The sequence below is a fragment of the Argiope bruennichi genome, chromosome X1 (genome assembly GCF_947563725.1).
Source record: "Argiope bruennichi chromosome X1, qqArgBrue1.1, whole genome shotgun sequence".
Classification (NCBI taxonomy): Eukaryota; Metazoa; Arthropoda; class Arachnida; order Araneae; family Araneidae; genus Argiope; species Argiope bruennichi.
In genome coordinates, this window is record NC_079162.1 from 47,850,546 (window position 1) to 47,871,103 (window position 20,558).

The window sequence follows — 20,558 nt, forward strand, 5'->3', positions numbered from 1 at the left end:
CAAAGCAAATTTCAGGAAAGCTATCTATATATTTGCTTAGTTTTGAAAAGAACCTACAAAATATTTCAATCTAAATTTACAATTTTATTTACATGGAAGAAAAAAAATTTCACATTGTTTTATATTATAAATTAGGACGCACTGTTAAAAGGCTAGAATTTGCAGAGACTATCCATTTTTTCACGAATTTTAGAAGAGCTGAAGGAAAAGCGTATTAAAATGAGCAGAACGCTTTAAGACCTATAAAATATATCAAACAAAAATTAAAGATTAAAATATTTCCCGAAGAAACCATTCAAAGCAAGTTACATAAAGTACTTAATTAAAAATTTTAGTGGCCATCAATCCCGACGAATCAACTGATCGCCAAAGGCGGCTAGTTATTTAATAAGAGAAAAACAATATTGATTTGAAGCAGTTTACTTAACTAACACATATCCACTTGGTAACAATACTAAAACTATTAACTTAGAATAGGAGGAAAGAAGAAGAAAATTATTATTATTAATTAAAAGAAATTTGGAAGTCATATACGATACGTTGTAAATAATGGCGACTGAGTCTCCAGCATATTTGGTGGTTAATGATAAATGGCTTGAGAAAGGCAGATGTGTGTTGGGCTGTTGCACGTCTGTATATTGGCGTTACAATGTATCGAAAATTTATTGTTTGTCTTTGATGTACTATGGTTAAGTATCAAAAAAATTCCTCCGTTAAACAATTTTAATATGCACCGACGATATTTTTAATGAATATAATAATGATGCGAGTAATTAATTCCAAGACAACCCTGTCATTGGAAGCATTGCCTCAAGGGACACATAAATTATTATTTGAGTTAATTTTTAGTTTTGAGTTAATCTTTTTATTTTATGAATGTTCATTAACTTTCAAGAATACACAATGAAACATAATAAAATTATTTACATTTATATATATCATATTTTATCATATTATCGTATACATTATATATTTTATTTTTCTACAACTTTGTATTCATATGAGTAAACTCAAACATATTATTTTTTCATTTTGAGATTTTCCTTTATTTGTATACGATACAAATAAAAAAGTATTATAATCACCAAAAAACTGGATATCTAGATTTTGTTAAATCTACGTGTTTTAGATCTCTCTAAATCAGAAAAAAAAATAATTTGGCAATTAAGTTTGCCCATTAGTCTATAAACATGGTAATTAATTACAAGAAACTAGACGAATGAAATTTGATGTATGAGTTTTAATACAAAATTATGAATTTTTACCAAATTTTAGACTATAATTATTTGTAATTTGTAGCGAATGAACAACGTGAATTCAAAATTCAACAAGCTAGATAAATGAAATCTGGCATATCGTTTTTTATTGGAATTGTAAAATTATGTCATATTTTGAGAAAAATCCATCAATAGTCTGATTGTATATCTATTCGTACTTATGTGAACATTATAACTGAAAACACAAACAAGATAAATGAAATTCGGTACGTGAGCATGACACCAAATTCACAAATATATATCGAAGTTTGAACTCAATTAACCGGAAGGGGATTTCAGATGAATATTAGATTGGCTTCAAGAAACTAAATGCAAAATGCACCATTTTGTCTAGGTATACAAGACAGAAAGTAGAGAAGAGAACCACAAATTGAGCTATATTAGCGTGCCAAAGCACTCGAAGGAAAATGAACGATTAGGCCGCCATGATAATAAATCAGGCACTAAGATGAAAACAAAATGACATCCATTATGGTTTAGCCCATACTTCTACCACCCATGAAGGGACCCGATCCGATACCGGTATAGAGGCAACTCGACCCCACACCATTATTCTACCTATCGGACAGGCGAGAACATGCTTCTTATACGGCAACTTCTCATCTCTTCTTATTTGAGGTACCCTCCAGTGTGATGAAACTGAGAAAATAACTCTCCCCGATTTTTGATATCATAGCTAAAGGTGACTGCAAGTTGAAGAGCTCTAGTCTGCAGTAGAATATTTATTTCTGTACTCAACATAGTTTTATAAATCAAAAGCTTGTTTCAGTAGATAATATTGATTTTTTTCTCTGTTAAAAGAGCATGCACAGAAGCTAATTGTTTGATTAGTCTGAGGTAAACAATTTCTTGTTCCCATGGTAATTCTTCTCCATTAAAGTAACCTTTCTATATGTAAACAAAACTGCTTTAATGTGCCTTTCTTGAATTTTATTCTCAAATTTCTGAGCCAGGTTTAGAGAATTTGAAGGTGTATTCTAACTGAATTCGTCGGTAGCGTAATGCAATTGTGTAGTTGTAAATTATATACAATTAGAGTAACAACTTATCAACTTTCCTGAATGACGAAGATAATCAAATAGTGATTACATAGTGGGTATAAAACTGGGGATTTCTTTGTGGATATCGCAAAAGTAATATAAAGAGAGTCTATAAATGAAATTATATACAGATTTAAATGTAAAAGTATTGCTTCATCCAATATAGACTATCAGTTGTTATCTGAGAAACGAGACTTTTAAGATTTTAATAAATGAATGGCCAACTTAACTTGAACTTATTATGGTAGAAGAATGTCTTAAAGGGATTTGCATGGTCCATTTGACAACTTCAACATTTTATCTCTGATGACCTAAATAAGAAAGAAACTCAACTCGGAACATTTTTGCGAACAGATGATATTTAGTAACCGTGAATTATATTCAAACATAATAAAGTTGCATAGTTCCATAACAGTTGTTTTTCCTCTTTTAATGATTAAAATAAAAAAGAAAAGCTTCAATGAATATTTTAATTGCTAAATGTAGTTTTCTCTTATTAATTGTTTGCAAAATACAGTGGCTATTCACACATTTTTAGAATGATTTTAGAGCCATTTAATTAATATTTCAAAAATAAATACTATTTTTTTGAGGAATTCGATAGGATAGCATTTTTTCTGCTCTATAAGTTTGCATCGTGATTTAAATGATAAGAGTATTCTTCGTAAAATTTCCAGGAGTATTGATTTCCGTTCCTCTTTCACTACTTTCCCGAGTTCATCGTGGCGAGTTTGTATGTTACTCTTTTCAAGAAACTAAAGGTTCAATAGCTCATAGATAAAATATCAGGAGAATTCGCATGAATATGTTGAAAAGATATTCGGTGGCTCTAACAATTAAGAATACACTTCGTTTTTCGCACATATTAACGCATTGCATGGTGAAAAATGTTAAAAAAATATCAAATTTTTTTTTTTTTGCAGAAGCATTAAATTATGGACATTTTACTTTGTATATTCACAAACAAAAATAAAATAAAATAAAAACTATTTTATTTATATAGCTTTAAACCTTTATTAGAGGAATTTAGCGGTCAAAAAATTGAGTATAAACTTATGAAAATTATTTTTAAATAGCACTACATTTTTCCTATTTGGCTGCTATTTTAATCTAATTTTGCGCAATCTTATTTTAAATCACTTCACCGATCATTTTTATGTGGCGAAGTTTGTTAGAGGAACTTAAAGTCAAATGCTTAAATGAAAATTTTCTTTTTGAAGAAAAACCAGTATTAATGTAAGGAAATTCTTTTTAAGATTATTTTAAGAAAAGGAAAATCTTATCATAGAATAGTTAAAATTGTTGGTAGAAGGCGGGCATACGTTTAGAAAATCATTAGAAGATTTAAAAGTGATGAATGGATTGAAATAAAAATGGAAGAGGAAAGAATTGCATTCCGAGTGATATCGTAAAAAGAAAATGTTGAAAGAAATTAAGATTGATCCTAAAGTAAGAGCAGCCAAATTCTCAAATACTCGATTATATACCGGGTGCGGCATAAATTCGTGCAAACTTCAAAAAATCATAATAAAAAAAGTAATGCTCGAAAAAAATTGCGGTTTGCGGGAATATGTTCAGAAAGTCTTTGGATTTTGTTATTCCCATTAAAAAATTCCCATCGGTATTTAAAAATGACCGATAGATGACGCTCACACTTCATACCGAGATTGTTTATGCAAATCAGTATAGCTATAAACACAAGGCTGGAAATGGATCTGTCATTCGACGCCAGTAGCATGCCATTACTACCGGATCGAGCATTAGTAGTGAAACTGTTCTATAAGAACGGTGAATAAAGCATTGCGACAATTACGGACGGTGAAAGGAATCAAGGCGAAGAAAAACCTAATTTCACTGAATGGGATATTGAATTTAGTTCGCCGTTTTGAGGAAACGGGAAGATTAGAGGATCGTCCACGAAGTGGCAGATCATCCGTCAGCGCTGACCGCGTCCCTGTTGTCCAAAGGGTCATGAGAAATGTGGCAGCCGAGACTTCAACGGGGAGTTCAAGTGCAAGTGAAGCAGGTAAAATAACAGGAATTTCGGAAAGGTCGATCCGACGCATTCTGTACGAAATCTTGAAACTGCATCCGTACAAGATGGAGGCATTTCACCAATTGTTGCCAGCAGATTGCGGGAAAAAACAAGCCTTTGCAACATGGGTGCTCGCACAAATGGAACGTGACCCACAATGGTTACTGAACATCACGTGGACAGATTAAGCCCATTTTTCATTGCATGGCGACGTCAATACGCAAAACAGTCGTATCTGGACAGCATCAAACCCTCATGCGTACACGACCAAATCACTACATTCTCCACTTATGACTGTTTGGTGCGGTATCACTGCGTCCTTCATTCTAGGCCCTTTCTTTTTTGAAGAGCGTTGTCCTGTATCCGGTTGGAAAACCTGTTCCGTCACTGCAGAACGCTATCTCAGGCTTTTGCAAGACGACGTTATGCCTGCTTTGCAGCAAAGACTTGCGTTATCTTCCGTCACCTTCATGCAGGATGGTGCCCCTGCATGAAGGTGAAATGTACTGTAATGTTACTGTGCTCTGTTTTCCTGATTTGCATAAACCGTCTCGGTATGATCGTGTGAGCGCCATCTATCGGTCATTTTTAAATATATTTTTTAATGGAAATAACGAAATCTAAAGACTCTCTGAACATATTCCCGCAAACCTCAATTTTTTTTCGAGCATTACTTTTTTTATTATGATTTTTTGAAGTTTGCACAAATTTATGACGCATCCGGTATTTATAGTCGTATCGACTCAGTAGACTTGCTGTGCAATTCAAGCACAATAAGATTTTACAAAAACCATGCGAAGTTCAGCGCCTGAATTTTCTGAAAAAAAAAAGGTCTAATTTGATATGATTCGAATGATATACAAGCTGATGCAGCATTCATGAGATAAACTTAAGAAAGGGATATGAAGATAAAAATCGGAATTACATGGCATTGCAGGGCCAAAAACATCTTCTTCATGAGTTAAAGTAAAAAAATTAATGAGAAGAAATAAAGCAGCGATATTTAAGCTTTATAAAGCATTTTAATCTTGAGATTTACATTAGCAAAAAGAACAAATTCTACTAAAAATGAAAGAAATTCCGAGGCTTGACTTCGGCATTACATGAAATTCCTAATATTTTGAATAATTTCTGCTGTCGGACTTTTTAGGCCCTTGCAAAGATGAGAGATACAATGTCTTCAATTGCTTCAATGGGAGTTTCATGCAATTTTACTTTCATATGATTTTCGGACAAGTAAGGCTTGTAAAATCCAGCAATCTAGAAGGTCATTGAATCGAAGTGTCGAACCCGATCCAGTTCTGTTCTAATGCAAATTATAGGTGTTGCCGAAGCTTATCCATGAAATGAATGGAGTCCCATATGCTGGAACGCAGAGAGATGCAGTGATTGAAGATCGTGTTCTTCACCGATAAGTGCAGAAAGGGCTCAGTGTAGAAGACCGAGTATCCCCTAAGTTTAAATGAGGAGAGGCAAAGCGTGAGGCGTTATAAAGTCTCACCTGAAAATTTTTCTATTTTTATAAAGTTTTTGGCCGACTTTCATACAGTGGTCTCTAATGAATGAAGAAGGCATTTCCGGCCATGTGATTTTGAATTGTCTGCCCTTACTTCTCCTGCAGGTTTGCCGCGCTGTTGTTGAATATCTTTGTATGAAAAGTCTTATTGATGATAAAAAAGGAATAGTTTTTGTGTTTATTCAACCATGATTGTCGCTATAAAAGGAAGCAAATTTAGATAATTATTCAACTGAGTACTCTTTTCTTTTAACTTTGATATGCGAGATCCTGCAGTGTATCGAATTATGATATTCTAAAAAATTATATTCTAAAATTAAATCGTTCATATACATTATAATTCGTCACAAAACTACCGAATAATACATTTATATTTTAAATGTTCTGGGAACTTTTGGTTAAATCATACAATACATTCCCAAAACGGAAGAACGAGTAGAGAAAACAACAGCACAATAAGGGTTTTAGAAAAAAAAATCTTTTTTTAAAATTTTTTTTTAATTTAATTTTGTTATTAAAGTAAAATTCATGAATTTATGAAGTACAGACAAAATTTACGATGTAATTTAATGACACTCTTCATGTTAGTTCTACAGTTTACTTATGTTATTATCCAATTTTGAAGTGAACCGAGGGTTGATTTGAAGTGGAATTTGTAATCTGATCGACAAGGAATAAGTGATTAAGAGATGCAACAAACAAACATTATAACAAATAATTTAATTATCTTTCCATGCTTAAATAGTGTACCAAAGAAAATATATGCGAATCCGACCCAAATCCATGATTTTTTAGCTTCGAACCTAAGACTGTTACCAAACCATAGCAGCTTTAAATTGCGTGGCAAAATAAATACATTAATTAATTGCAGCATTTCTATAAATTAAAATAGTTCTTGATTGAAGATTTAAAATTATTTCACTTATTGATTTTAAATGATATAGTATGATATAAATGAAAACAGATAACACCTCCGAGCACTAAGGGAATTCATCTTTGCCATTGATTCAACGTGAAGTTCTCTACTCACCATGCCATGTGGGCGGTCAGTATTAAAATAAAAACACAAATACTATAAACACAGAATGTATTCCAGAAATCAAACAATCAAAACGAAAGTTTTTCTTGCAACGTTTTATTAAAGCAAATCTGCTGCGCAATGAATGCAACATGTCAGATGTTTTAGTTTGTAACCGTTTGCCTTTCTAAGTTTCAGAAATGGTTTTATTACATTACTTGAATACCAAGGAATTTTTAAAGATTTAATATGCCTTTTCAAGACTTGAAACCATGAATTTTGTATTTTATGGACAAAAGAAGTTTAAAACTTTTAATAATTATCACAAGCATTTTTGAATACTAAAAATGCATTTCTAAAATGCACGAATGTAGAAGTAATATTTGAAAAATTTATGAACGTAGAGAAAATTTAAGTTTGAATTGATGATATAATTTTAAAGAATTTCGAATGAATTTCCAAGAATATGAAATCAAGGAGATCTCATTTTAGAAAGTTCACGTAGATGGAAAGTTCTGAATGAAAATGAAAGACATGATAGTTGGGAGAAAGTCTCACGCGAACTGAAGCTGTAAAAGAACTTTTTACATTTTAAAATTATTTGATTTTCCTGCTTTCTTTCCACAAAATTCTGGACTTCGAATGTTATTGGAAAAATTATGAAACTCGTGAAGCGATAAACATTTTGTGACTTCAAAAACCATGGACTCCTCTTTAAACATGGTTTCAACATTTTAAGCGCATGAATTTCTGCGATGTTCTGGAAAACCAACAAGATTAACCAACGAGGTTATTGCTAATTTATGCAAGGTAAGTAAGTTTTGACATTTATATTCAGAATAATATGCTTACTGTAACCATTGCTTTGTTTATTAATGTTAACTTCTCTAACTTTAAAGTACATGTGAAATTATTAGAAAGGTGTTATGTAGTAAGAAATTTCGAAAGATTTTACTATTTTTCATGAATAGCTTAGATTTTGTTAAGTATAGGAATCAACTGATGTGGTTTGGCTGTTTTGAAACGCATATTGTAACAGACAGTAAGTAAACATGTTTTAAGGACATATTCACATGCTCGACAACCATTTTAGGGATTTCCTGATAATTATGAAACTGTAAGTATATTTTAGAGACAAAATGGAATCTATAACCCATTACATAAGACTTCTAATGATGAAATAATGCATTTTAAGGAACAGTTATACCTCACAATTCGAACTCGTGGAGTTTGCTCATTATTGTATAACTGTGTTCAGATGCCTTTTTGCCTTGAATGGGCTTTATCTCGCATCCAATTTGAACAAACTTATCCTGGGTAAGATAAAATGGCTCGCATACTGTAAAGGTTAATTTGAAAACAAGGGTCTGCAATTAGTTAAAAAGCAGCTGCTAAGAATTAATTTGATGTACATTAGTGATTTTTCTGAAATTCATGATGAAAGTGCTACATCATGTTTGAGAGAAAATTGCTTTTCTCAATCTTTCTTTCACATACATAATTTTTTTAATCAAGTGTACGTGCATTAATAGTGGAACTGAATTTCAAAGTACTTATAAATTTTCAATGAAAATATTTCAGTTTTTCTTCAGGTATATTATAAATCTGCCTCTAAAAACTAACTCTCTATAAAATAATCTAACATGCTGATTATTTCTATAATTGTTAACTGATAGTTTGGAATACTGTTTGTTGACCCAGATAATATCATACGGTTATCTTAGATGATTGCCCTGTTAGGCATGATTTGTTATATTGTCCTATCATAATACATCAAATTTACGTTTTTAATAATTTAGCTGCAGAAAATTTATTTTTCAAATCATTAACTTACATTTTATAATGGCTCATTAAGAATGCATAAAATTCAAAATAGTGGGAATTCTGGCTGCGAATTTTGATTTCTTTGACGTATTTTTAATGTTGGCTACTAATGCTCTGAAATTGATTATAAATAATTGATGCAAAATTATATTTGATAAAGTGAACTAATTTTTCAGTGATAGACCACAAATCTCGGGACTTTGTGTATTTTGTTGCAATATGTGTCTGAATTTAAGCATAAGTCCATTAGTTAATCTTTTTATGTTGAACCCAACAAGCATGTGATTACTGTTCTTATTTATTCCGAAATGAAACTGCATAGGCTATTCTGCCAGTTGACTTAGATTTTTGCAGATTGTAGGGCTTCATTTGAATGCCGATTTATAGAAATTTGTGAATATATTTTATGAAGGATGTGGTGATGAGATCTGACGTTGCCTGAAATATTGAATTTTATTCTAAACTATTTTTTAAGCGTGAAGACATCGATTTTAAATATACTTTTGATATGGAATGTGATCACCATCAAAATCATTGCAAAGAACCGAGAAGATGACGATGAGAAAATGAGCAGGTGCAGATTAAACACGAGCTGTACTATGTGGCCAAGGGTTCCAAAATGAAATTAAAAAAATGTCGTAATAAATTCATTCAATCATTCATGAGTTTCATTTAGGCTAATGTAACTGTTACGTCTTTAATTTGCCAATTTTTATCTGAAATTCCAAGGTGCAGATATTTAGAGATGTTCATCAGTTTGGACTGAATTATAAGCGTTCTTAATATCTAAATGAACACCTAAAAAGTATTTATTTTATTCACGTGCTTCTGGGATTTTTGTGTGAATATTATATATTGCGAAACAAGTATGTTACAAACCAAGTCGTGAGTAAATCTGTGGGGAAAGATGCGTTCGAAGATTTCATTGAAGACGGAGGTAAGGGCAATGAGATAAGGAAATCTTAGTCTTGTATATATTTAATTTGGATATTGGGATAATCAAAGAATGTTTCCATTGCTCGGAAAAGGTTACAATGTCAAACTGATTTTGGAATAAGTTCATGATAATTTAAAGTAGATCAGAGTTCAGATTTTTAAACTAGATAGTTGGAATAGTATCTGCACCTAGAATAGAATTCTTAGTTCTGCTTAATACTTCTTGTAATTCCCTAATTTCGAAACTGTTCTTGAGAGGCGATTCTATACCAGAAAATTTTAGTTGAATGCATTTCTTGCTTTTCAATAGGTTCGAGAAATGATCTGTAAAAAGTTCATTTGCTGCTTTAAGTCACAAATGTAACAATCGTTTCAGAGGATTATGGTGTTAAGTCTTGAATTTGGATTAAAGTAATTCGAGAATACACACAGTATATTGAAAACTGTTTTTGGATTCCGATTTATGCTGCTGATTTTATCTCAATATTTTCTGCCTACGTTTTTGATACAGAATCATAATCCTTGGTATTTTTTATTTTATCCAGTCGGATTCTGAAATATTTCTAATTTTTTGTGAAAATGAAAAAGCTTTTGATGATTTACATGTATCGTTCCAACAAGGTGGATATACTTTCTTTGGAAGAGGTTTAACTGAGATATTTTGAGAGATTATCTTAATCGCTTCCTTTGATTTCTTCAAGTGAAAGTTGGTTGATGTGATTAAGCATTTCACGAGATTGTTTTACACAGGACAAGTTGGGCTATCTAGGGCAGACTGGAATTTGATCGCTTTCAATATTCTACTCGGTAGCATAATAAGATGTTAAGTTGAAAATGTCGGTAGAGCAAAGTCTAAGGTCTAAAATGAATTGTTATTACAAAGCTATGTGTTGGGATATTAGTGTTTAGAATGAGGAAATTTGAATTATTTAGCTTATTCACAAAGTTATTACTTAATGCTAAGAAGCAGGTTTGCTCCTCAAAATATATGAAGGTTACAATTTCCAAATAACAAATGTCGGATAAGCTAAATATGAAAAAATTAGGTTTGATCAATATTAACTTTGAGGTACACACAAGCTGATAATGATTTTAATGTCCACATTATGAGACTGGACACCAAATTCTAGAAGTTCCATATTCAGACCATCTTTAAAATGAGAAGGAATGATCCTACCTGACATGTTTGCCAGAATCTTTACTAAAAGCCTTTTTTTCAGACGAGCATGACTGTGTGTTCGAAAAAATTGTCATTAAAGGGGAAAAAATAGATGAGAATTCAAAAAATTCAATAAGTTGAAGTAGACAAAGTTGGAAACCAAATTTTCGTTTTTGATTCTTCTACAATTACATTGAATAAAATTCATGAAGCAGGGAAAAGATAACAAAAAAAAAAAAAAAAAAAAAAAAAGAGGAAATCTAATTTACAACCAAAGACGAGAAAATGAGAAGTGAAATTTTACGAAGTCCACATTCATTAAAATTGCTATCCCAGTATTTCTTTGCATGTGGGGCTCATTACAGTTGGGTTCGAAAGATATTGGCTGGCTATGGGTATTTCCCTAGAAGGAAAATTTCACCTTGTTTAATTTGACTAATGAGCATTCCACTGTTCAAGATAAATGAATCATTTGTTTTCTTGAACATGTTAACCACCTTTTGGGTGTGTTGTTTCATTTTAACATTAATGACTTCTATAATTTCATAAAACTTCTGAGCAATCGTAACTTACAGATCATTAGAATTTATACTTTATAACATTTGCATAAAAGGTATTTTCCAATTTTTGATAAATCTGCTTTCCGATGGTTAGATTATTGACATTTTAAGTATTTATATTTCTTTAATACAAAGACAACAATCCTTTGATATGGATACGGGGACACATTGGTAGTTTTATATTTCTCCGAATCTAAACAAGGCCAGCATCTATATTAGCTACACTGCGTTTCAATCTTTACACAAACTGTAATGGTGTGTTGGAAGCTAAAACACTCTCTACTTTGGGTGGGCCGATCTATAAAAAGTTGAATGTTTTAGATGAATAAACCACATTTCAATCGAATCTGAAAACACTGTGCCTGTTCTAGGTACAAATATCGGCCAACTTTACCGCTTGGACTGTGATGTAACAAAACATCTCACGTGGAAGATTTCTAAGTCGTTGATCTTTGCAAACTCTGACGAGGAAATTCATGTGGGAATATCGGAAGAAAATCTTGATGAAATTTTTTGCCATATAGTATTTTTACAGATCGGAGTTTCATTCATTTTCCCTAAACACAAAATCTACCCTATACACAGGGTCTGGTGTGGTAAATATTGTCTTCCATTGTCTGGTGTATCGTATATTCATTATATTTGTATATAGATTAACATTTTGTTTGATATAGCTTTGTAGAAGTATTTGATTTGAATAGTTTATTTTAAAATTTGGATCTTTTATGGCGAACGAGAATATTAATTTCTTCATTTCCTTTGACCAAGCGCAAGACAAGTTCATTTATTTATTAGATTGATAAGTTTTCTATTTGATTAGAAAATGTGTCCGAAAGTGAGCCTCTGTTAAAAATTTGAACAATGGCTTAAATATAATGAATAGTCTTGTAGTGACTCGGGCCGTAAATACATATTTGTTCTGTAGCAAAATGAAAAAAAAAAGTTCTTGCCCATCTTCGTAACGATTTACTCGAGAAATTAAGAGAGTAATTATAAAAAATACTATTTGTCAACTATTCGTGATACAAATTTTAAAACCAACCTTCAAGCCTGAAATGCAACCAATGTCGAGTTTCTCAAATTCAGGAAGGTCATAAATTGAATTGTTTTTCAAGGAGCTGCCTTCAAATTATATAACGTATATTAGAAAATAGGCATAAATTTAAAAGTGCATATAAGCATGGTTCATATTTCTCTCTTGTCATCAGTAGATTTTACCTAGGACGCCCCTCAAAACAATTCGGCTCCTGCTGCCACGTATTATCGAAATCCATCAAAAATTTCCTATTTTACAGAAGAATTTCTCATCATAATTCAAAACATGCAGGGTGAATTTGATATGTTTGGAAATTGAAATAAAATGGGATTTGCCACCAAAGTAATTTTTGAGCGTTGAAACTATCGTCGTGGATGGAATGCCTTCACGTTGGTGTGAAATTTCGACTGTAAGTTGATCCGTTGATTTCCCCTCCTCCGCTTGGCTACCAGTCTCCGTCACATCATAGGTTGAAATTGAAATCATACCAACCCTCCCCTCGCCTTCCCTTCAGAGACATTCTAACAGATCGAATAGCAGTGGAATCCCAGACTGTTTGGCGAGATTTGACATATGTCATAAATATAAAAAGTATTTTATATGAATATATGAGCGGTATGGATGTGATAAACAAACGAGGTTAAACTTTGAATGCTCATTCTTTATCAGTTTGCTTGAAACTGAGAACGACTATTACGCGAATAATTTAGGTTAAAAAATTATTGCACTGAAGTTTCAATGTGATAAAATGCTGACACTGAAGGATTCATGAAATCGAAAAATAGATTAATAATTTTACATTTTTTGTTTGAAAAGAAAAAACAATTATCTTAAATCTTTTATCCTGTAATTTTACTTTTTAATATCTTCCCATTGCTTACTGCAAAACATTTTTTTTACATTTAATATTACTTCAACTTTTAAAAAACGCTTAGAGTCAAAACTTATTCCATCTAATTTCGTGGAAAAATAAATATTCGGTAAGTTTTCTTTTAAAAATTAAAAATTATTTCCATGTTTTAAAAATTACTGTGAATTTTACTTTTTAAAACTCTATTCTAGATTAAAAAAAGCTTAGTTTTTTTTATAAGATATTTGATACAAGATATCTGATAAGATTGGATAAACTTATGATCCATATGTGGCGCCATCTATTTGAAGTTTTTGACTCAAATTGCCTTTTCATTATAATATATATGTTACGGTCAAAGCCCGAAATCGGAGCAGATTGTTTTACACACTGTTAAAAATGAAGTATTTAAAAATGAGTACTTCTGTGTACTGTTTTTTTTTTTAAGTACAATTGTTTCAGAAACTAGTTTAAATATAAGTGACACCTCTGAGTAAAAAATAAGCTTGTAATATATAAAAATATAATCTCGTGTTATTCTATTCTCATATTAAAGCCATAATAGAAATTATTCAGTGAACGTATATGCTGTAACAACGTGATAGCGTGAAAATTAGATTTTCGCATTTCAAAATGACGAATTATATCTTGAGCAAATGCGCTGCGTATCGTGTATGAATACAAAGGCAAATTGAGTACTCAGTTTGTCAGTTACCTATAAGGATGATCCTTAGTCTTTTTCTGTTATGGCCTAGGATCTTTAACATTAGATCTATTTAGTCCATAGATCTAATGTTAAAGATCCTAGATCACATTGTCTCCCGAAATATCGCTTCAAAAAATATGACATTTTTTGCAAAGGTAAATAGCAAGTATAAGGGCTAATGAAAACAAATATGAAGGAAAAATAGTTTTGTTGTTAATATTTAAATACATTTCTTTGTTGGCGTCATCTGTCGAATTTCCCCTACAACAGATCTTTATTTATATTTTATACATAAATGTCATTATATTTATTTTAATTTACTCTTAATATTGTTTTTTTCCTTGTAAAAAAAAGTTCGTATTTTATGAATCGATATTTTGGAAGAGAATGTAATTTGGAAAATTTAGTGAAAATTTGTGCGAGTTAGCCTAGATGGTAACGCAATGGGCTGCAGGTCGGACGGTCTGTGTTCGAATCCATCTGGGTTCAACCATGTCAGTCGACATTTCTTTTTGCAAATTTAGGTTTGCATAATTTCAGCAGATTTGAAAAAAACACACACACACTCGTATTTGAATCCCTGTACGTATTAAAAAAAGCGAGCCCATGCATTTCCCCCAATTTAAGTCTATTTTACTCGGAGCTATTATAACATGAAGTACTCAAGAATGAGTATATTTTACTTATTTTTAAGTATTCTGTTTTAATAGTGAATTTTACTAATTTCAAATGATGAAAGCAATTAAGATAGTGTTAAGCATCATTTATTACAACAAGTTGAATTTACATGGCATTTCGAATTGCATAAGCGTTGATTCTTTCTACATTTACAGATATTTGTTCCGCTCTTGGTATTGCAATTACATCTACCATTATCACACCGGGCTTTGGCCAAGGATTCCCAGCCACTTCGCGAAATGGCCAGTCAAAGTAGAATATACAATATTAATTGTAAGTACTTCGAACTTCGGCAAAAACGCGAATTGGCCGAACTTCGGACTGTGGCCGTAACATATATAATTCATCCACAACTGGTCTGTTAATTCATGTCTTAATAACTGGGCAGTTTAAATAATGACATTTAACGGAAAAAAGTAAGCTTCTATAACTGGCAAAAAAATGCAGAATTAAAATTTCTTATTTATTAGCTTAAATTTCTTGTGCTTTTCAAATATCGAAATATCAAATTTTGTAAACAGCTGGTTTGATTATCCAGAAATCAGTAATAAAGCTATTTTAGATTAAACTAACCATGAATTTTTAATAGAGGGAAGCAAGATTTTAAGGGTATTACGTGATCTCAGATTCATGTACTTGGTGGAAAAACGGTTTATTATATTGAACTTCAGTAAAAACTTTTTTTGCTTGAAATTTTAAAACTTCTTTAAATTCAAGAACTTTTTCTTAATTATTTAAATACCTTAAAAAGTAATTTTTTTTTTTTTTTTTTTTTTTTTTTTTTTACTTAAACTGTTTTTTTTTTTCAAAAATATCAATAGCCTCAGAAATGTACATTTTTACGACTTTTAATACTGTCCTATAAATAGTATAAGATCGTGCTTGTGATGGGCTTCTGCATCAGTACAGGTACTATCATTAAGATTTTCTCAAAGCGGGTTTTGTTTTCTTTTTTTCCCCTACAATATTTTAGTAAAGTAGATTTTAAAGAAAAACATTTTAAAATTTGTACTGTAACTTTAAAAGAATGCAAATGCTTTGGAAGATTTTCAGTAAGGCATGAAATTCGATCCTCTTTCATTATCGATCTAGAATGTTATAGACAAAAGAAATTAGATACTCAAATTACAACTTCAAGATTTTAAATTGCTCTGAATTCTGCATATTTCAATGTAATTTTATCACCTTTGGGCTCAAGAAATTAATTGGAATTATAATTATTTAAATATGAATAAGGGCTTGATTTAGCTCTTCATAAATTGAAAAATGTACCTGTTGGCTGTTTAAGTCCTAAGAATTTTCAACTTTCTGCAATTCTGTGAATTTTACAAGGTTGGTTCAAATAATATAAAAAATCTTAGAATAACATTTAAAAAAATTGTCAGTCGTTACCAGGATTTCATGGTAGAAGCATAGAAAGACTAACAAGTAAATGACTGCAATTCTGATTGAACAGTGAGATCTGACGCATTTGATTGCAGTCAATTTTCTTTAAATATGAAAATAAGACGGACATCTTGGCATATCATTCATTTGTAAAAACAAAGTCTTGCTTTAATCTATCACAAAAATAAAAGTTCATGTGCATATTGGATAATTTTTTTTTCAAACAACAAATACTCGTACTAATGGAATTATCTTGCACTAATCCCCTCTAAAGTATAGTCCCTTTGGGCTGCCAGCATTTATTCTAATGAATCTACCTCTTTCGGAAGCAATACTAGAATGCTTCGTTTAGGATGGCACGTACCTGATCTGTCGCATTCTGTATGATACATTTCTTGATTAAAATCACGTCCCTTGTCATTTTCAGTTTGGCGAAAAAAAGCCAGAAATACTATGGAGCCATGTCAGGAATATAGAAAGCTTGCCCATGCACATGCATAATATTTTTAATTATGAAATTATAAAGTGGTAAAAGGCGAGTGTATTTTCGAAATGGAACGGCCAATTGTATGCTGCCCAAGATCCGGTCGTTTGCCTCTCGCATAATTATTAGACGTTACTTCTAGACTTTTGACTAGATTAGACTTTTGACATTACTTCTTATAGTTGTTCCCTGTAATGATAGTTAAGATGGACCACGCCAATAAAGTCAAAGATAGTCACAATTTGAATATTGTTGTGGTCCTTTTTCGCTTTTTTTATGCCTTGTCGAATATTGGATACTTTTACTGTGGTGATTGTAACTTGAATTGATTGAATTTCTGGCTTTTGTCTATAGCCCCAGATCGTTTTCACTTGTGAATAGCCTACCTTTTCAAAAAATTTAATGCAGAAGAACTGCTTAGGATTTTATCATTTATAAAATCAAAATTTAGCAGCACTTATTTGCATTCCTGAAATTGTTGACTGTCTACCGGCGATTGGCAACTACTGTAGGTATTAAAAAGTTGAAATATGAGAAATAAGATGACTGTCATAGAAGCGTTAAACCTCACCTTCCTGGCTCCATTTGCTTAAGGGAAAAACTACAATCTGATACTTTTTGAATAAACATTGTTTAACTATAAAAATCTGTCAATAATACACCACTTAGAAATCAGAGACTTGGTATACCAGTGCAATAAGTCAAAAAAAAAAAAAAAAAAAAAAAATGGCAGAATGGTTATTTCTAATGCTTAGTTTTTGGATAATAGTGTAAATGCTTTCTTGATATGTGTTAATGTATAGAGAAAAAATGCTTTCAGAACGATGGCTTAAAATGAAGCAGTTAAAACATATTTTTGTAAAAAAATAAAATAAAAAAAATCAGCGTTTCTCATTGTAAGCTCAGTACATCTGTAGGGAGAACTCGCAGTTTGCAGCAGGATTCAATGATAAAAGTAATATGATGAATGGGAAACTCGGATACCATTTTGTAAAGCATTTTATACAGCTTTATAAAATTTATTTTTTGGATCTGGTAACAGTGCAAATAAAAAAAAATATTGTAATCATGATTGCATATGCGCTGAAAGGCTGTTGAATTAATGTATTTCATTACAAAGGAAATTAAAGAAATAATTGAAAAAACGAGAATGTTTTGATTATTGAAGTTTAAATGAAATGTGCACTTTCAAGAAAGTTAGATTCTGTTATCAATATCTATGACCAAATAAGCGACGAAAGAAATGTTTTTTGATTCCGTCGTTAACTGATTTGAAATTCAGTGTTGATTTCGGGAATTTGACATTTTGTATATAAATCACAAAGTGAAAGATGCTATTATCTTTACTTTTATCCTTGCTGGTGAGTGCACCGATCAAGAAACTATAGAGTGAAGGACTAAAATAAGGAATATATTACAGTGTGAAGTATTAAAAGTATTAATGAAATCAAAAAAATTCTTAGTTTTCGCATATCTTATTCTCATTTAAATATTAACTGAATGAAATAATTGATCTTGATTTATTTGAGGTGAGCTTATGCTTTAATGTTACAATGAACACAAAATAACTTTTGGTCAAGATTAGGGAGCAACTTAAAAAATTGAATGGTGGCGCGAATAAATCATTACCTTAAGTGTGAATAAATTGCTTGTAAGATAACATTTAATCTTTATAAAATTTTGTAATATTTCTGGAAGTACCAATTCTTAATAGTTATACTCTTTTGCTCAAATCTGATTCATTATTTTTAAGGTAAAATGATTAATTTGAAATAAACAATTCATAAATATAAGGCTACGAATATAAAAAAAAAAAGCGATATTTCAAGAATAGTTCACAAATCAAACAATAGATGGCACCACGAGCTTTTCGAAAACATCAAATATCCGTTTTCTAAAACATGCAACTTGGGATTTGATATGACTTCGATTCTTATTACTCTAAATATATGAGGTGGGTAAGGGGGTGGATGCTTGTTGAAGGATAATGCATCCTTATTATTCATCGTCTTTCAAATAAGTCACAAATAAAAAAACTAATTTTGAGATATGACCAATTTAAACTTTTGATTCTTAGTGAAAAATATTTTATATGCATATGTTTTTCATAGTAGGGTTACTGATGAGTATTATTTCCGTTAAAATTATTAAATGTTTGGAAGTTATAGTTTGCTGCAATAGTCTGTGTTTTATGGACTTGGTGCATTGCGAAAAGTTAAACTGTTTCTATAGGCTCTTTTGAATCAGCAACAATTGTTTAAACGAACTTCGTTATTTATACCCTAAATTTGGTTTATTTGCATAAATACAAGATATGGATTAACAATATCAAAAATGGATTATCCACAAAATCGGATTATTAATTATAATTTCTATTGATACTGTATTGAATTAGCTATTCATTTCAAAGTTGCTTTTGGTATTCTCTGTGTAATCTGTTTATCATGTTATTATAATAATTATTGCAAAAACCAGCATTTATTGTAGAGACATCTTAATTATGTATGTAAGCAAAATTAAATTTATTTTCTTATTTGTTTTACTGGCTTGATTCCCTATTAAGATTCCTAGAATTTTTTAAACTTGACAGGGACTTATATCACGAAATTATTTTGTTATCACTCATTTTTCCTTTAAAATACTAAAATTGGGTCATTATTAGTCCATTGCAGTAAGATAAAATATAAGAAAAAATGCATGAAGATTTTAAACTTCTATCAAATATTCTTTTGACTTTCAAGAACTGAGAACCGAAGTGTCCTATCTTAGAGAGATTCCATTCTTACTCTCCCGCCTGAAAATTTCAAAATCAAATTGTGTAAAACGGTTGTATCTTAAAAAAGTTTTGATTTTTCGTAAATATAGAAAACTATTCTATACATTACAATAAAACTTGTATCTAGGGTAGTTAAATGTAATAAATTTTATATAAAAATATCAGTAAAATATGAAATTCTTTCTGACATTATTTTTTTGTTATTTTAAGTGTATTAAAGATTTTATTGAGCTGCAAAACTTGTTGCGTAAAAAAAAAATCTATTCAGTTAAAATGGCACTGTATTTCGTATATTTGTTTTTTCTTTTTTTTTCCTAAACTAGTGACAGCCTAGTCTTTTTTTAAAAGAAAAATTGAGCGTTTCATTTTGGAAAATAAAACATGTGACAGTATAAAATCGAAGCTTTCTAAGCATAAAGCAGCCCATAACTTCTATGAATGCAATATTTGTAAATTAAGAATTTATGAATATGAAAAATGAGAAAGCGTTTACATTGCTTTCACTGAACTATTGAGGTACATTGTTAACCTTTGAGGCCTATTTCAGAAATAACAATACAAGAAACTGCTACTTTAAACGCAGATGGCCACTCTTCTCTGTACCTTTGACGTAAATACTGTCCTATGCTATAGTGAAAAAAAAAATCGTTACAAAGCTGAAGAAAGTTTTTTTTAGAACAATTTCGATTCAATTAACAAAGGGTAAACATCTGGGCTATGGTTATAGTACTTTGAACCAGTAAATTTAATATTACACCTTTTTCAAGTAGAACATTTGGCTATCTGAAACTTTCTCCTGAAATGCTCAAGAGAAATATTTAAAATGTTTAATACAACAGGGCATTTTCTTACACCATATCTCGTTAACTATTTTTCCAAGATACGGATGTACTTCAGAAGAACTACTGAAGAAATCATAAGCTACTTGGTGCAACATTTTCACATTTTGTCTTTAAACGAGAAAGATGCAGTATGGTTCTTAAATGGTGATGAACCTGTAATGAAAACCATAAATTTTGAAAGTGTTTGCAAGCGAGATTTCTTTAACTTTCTGAATGAATACTTTTGTGATCAATGCCCACCATGCATGTCAGGCTAATGAAGAAAATTCAGCTGCATGCTGTAAATTAATGGCAATAAAAATGTTGAACTAAGAGGAATTGAATAAAATATACAGGATAAGCAAGAATTAAGTTTCCCACTTCATAGGTCTTTAAAATGTGTTATATTTATCCGAATGGGATGAAAATTTGAGCTACAGATAATTCAAATGATGC